Source organism: Grammomys surdaster, unplaced genomic scaffold (genome assembly GCF_004785775.1).
Source record: "Grammomys surdaster isolate TR1022 unplaced genomic scaffold, NIH_TR_1.0 256, whole genome shotgun sequence".
In the NCBI taxonomy this organism is placed as follows: domain Eukaryota; kingdom Metazoa; phylum Chordata; class Mammalia; order Rodentia; family Muridae; genus Grammomys; species Grammomys surdaster.
In genome coordinates this window covers 753,512-756,464 of record NW_021604697.1, presented here as the reverse complement: position 1 = coordinate 756,464, position 2,953 = coordinate 753,512, and the positions used below count along the sequence as shown (strand labels likewise).

The 2,953-nt window shown below is 39.0% G+C and overlaps 1 pseudogene; it reads right to left on the bottom strand.

Annotated features, from left to right (window-relative positions):
• Positions 1-1,240: 1,240 nt before the first annotated feature.
• On the bottom strand, positions 1,241-1,948 carry LOC114627649 (annotated as a pseudogene).
• Between the last annotated feature and the right edge of the window lie 1,005 nt (positions 1,949-2,953).

Here is a 2,953-nt window from a genome sequence, read left to right as displayed (position 1 = left end):
CATAGAGGTTTTCTGATCAGTTTCAGATCTATTGCCTGCTATTCCCACTATCTTTATCCTAAGTTACACATACACAATTCTGACTGATCTCTAGCCTTCCAATATGAGCAATCTCTCTCTCTCTCTTTCTCTCTCTCTTTCTCTCTCTTTCTTTCTCTTTCTCTCTTCTTCTCCTCCTTCCTTCCCTCCAGCTCTTACAGAGCTATAGATTTCTTTCCCATAGATACATTCTCTCTGTGAATCTATACTTCTCAGTCACCTTTCCGTCTTCCTTTTTTTTAAAGATCTCATATACTACACTCTGATTACAGTTTCCCCTCCTTTCCCAGTCTCTCCCATTCACCATCCCTCTCCCAGAAATCCACCCTCTCCACCTTCCCTCAGAAAAGAGCAGGACTCCCAGGGACATCAACCAAAGACGATATAACAAGCTACAATAAGACTATGCACATACAATGAGGTTTTTTTTTTCCTTCTTTTTGTTTCCGTCAGTGAGAAAGAATACAGACACGTCCTATGAGTTCAGATGACCCACACCCTGGCTGCTCAATTTCTTCTGACACAAATTATCCTCATGGTCATCGTGTACATTCACAAGAATGTAAAAACATCCTGAAATAAATAACAAAGTCAGAGAACAAACTTCATGATCACTTGAACTTGGTTTTCTGATGCATAGTTCCTGAAGTACTTACTAAGTTTCCTTTGGAAAGAAGATAGGACTACCCCATGGCTTGGAGATAATGTGTGGCTACTCAATTTCTCAATGGCCCTATGATTATGGTTTTGGTATCTAGATGTTTTTATTAAACTGTTATCTGTGTAATAGCCATTCTCCTGAGGCTGGAAAGGCACAGCCTTCAAATATCGATCCCATGGGGTCCTGCCTCTCTGAAGATACACAGACACATCTAATGTAAATAAATCAATAAATAGCAATAAAAATACTTTTGCTTTAAAGTCATGCATTGTCTCTCTGGAGATGACTAGGTATTGCATAAGCTGAAGTGTACTGCTTGCAGTGGGAAGTGATACCACTCAGGAGCAGAGATGATGCATAATTTTAAAAATACCTCTCAAATACATTTGACATCAAGGTTAGGCAGTTCTCTTGGAAGAAAGCTGTGATGTGTAGAATAGAATTTCTGTAGTCAGACATCTGTTCTCTGTACATGAAATATTTTACTTCTCATATATGGGGGCACTGGTAATTTGAAATTCAAGAAAGTTACTAGAGTCATTAAGAAGGAGGTGGAGAGTTCGTACAGCCTTCCACAGTTTCAAAGAGGTAGTGATAGGTGCTCGTTCTCCTGATTATATCAGAAACCATTTCTCATGAGTTGTTCTTTAGCCCTGGTTTGATGTAGCGATTCATCAGGAGGAGTCCCAGTGTGTCTCTGCTGTCTTTGTTCCCAGCAGAAAGGTGCAAAGTGGTCAAAAGGTCTTGTGTTTGGGCATTGATGTCTGCATTGTGCTAAAGTAAGAAAAGAGAACACCCTGGTGTTATTTCACTGTGCAGTGGTGTCCATCCACCCTCAGTCACTACATGAACATCTTCCCCCTGAGCCATCAGCTCACCTCACCATCTAAATGTCCACTGTAGGCTGTCCGGTGAGGAGGGGTCTGCTCATCTTCATCCCCAGCGCTCACATCAGTGCCTTCTCAGAGAGTGGTCTCTGTACTATAGCAAGCTGACTTTTTTTCAGCAGCCCAAAGAAGTAATTTGCTTGGATCTTTTTTCACTTTTTTCTTACAATTCATACCACTCTTCATTCTTTTCCTCTTGTTCCTCATCTCCATCAGAATCACCCATCCAGAAACTCTGAGTACCGGTGAGAATAAGATGCCCAAGTGTTTCCAACAATTCAAGCAGGTTACACTGTTCAGAAAAGTCCAAAGAGCTTTCTAAGTCTGGTTTTTCATCATCTCTTACCTTCTCTTTTTCCATTTTTACTGTTCTTCTAAATAAAAAGCATTTCAAGAACTAGGGTACAATCTTTCAGGAGATGAGTTATGTCTGCATTGTTTGATTCTTTGCAATTTTCAAGGTGGCTGGCTGAACAGTTTCCCATCCTGCTGCTCAGGACACGTGCCTCACCTTCCACAAACACACTTTGAAAAATGTACTTGTATTCACTAATGTGCTTGTTTGTAATAGAAAGGATTATATTATAATATGGACTACTATTCTATTATACATATGTATGTATATATACACACATACATACACATACCTGTATATGGTATGATTTGATATTAGATAGGTAGATAGATAGATAGATAGATAGATAGATAGATAGATAGATAGATCCCTCTCCCATTCTATTGCATTCCACATTTTATTAATCTATCCTAGAAGCACTTTTGTTAATCTAATTTCCCCAGTAGAATATGCAAAAGTGAGTGAAACCAATAATGATCTAATGGAACTAAAAAGATATTGAAGGAAGCACATTAAAAATGATCAGAAAACAATTTGGAAGGTGAATAAGCAATATACCTGCTGTAGAGATACCAAGTTTCTAGATATTTGATGAAATATTATTAAAATCACTTACTTTTACCTTCACAGAAAGCATTTCTATATGGCCTCAAAGAAACATTACAAACAAATGGGAGAAATTACAAAAAAATTGTAGGTCCATGGGTATAACTCAGTGGTTAGCGTGCTGCCTAGCATATATAATTCTGTAAGCTAGGCAAGAAAGGGAACAAGTAAGGAGGGGGGGAGGAGAGGAAAGGGGAAGAAAGAGGTGAGAAAGAACAAAATGAAGGGGAAGGGAGGGTATTAAAAGTAGGAAAGAAAGGAAGAAATAGAGATTACTTTTCCAAATGACTAATTTGAGGTTGTTGTCCATTGGTGTCTGTGTGTATGTGCATATGCGTGCACACAGGTGTGCTTGCCCATGAATTTGTGTATATGGAGGCTAGAGGCTGACGTCAGGATGTCTTT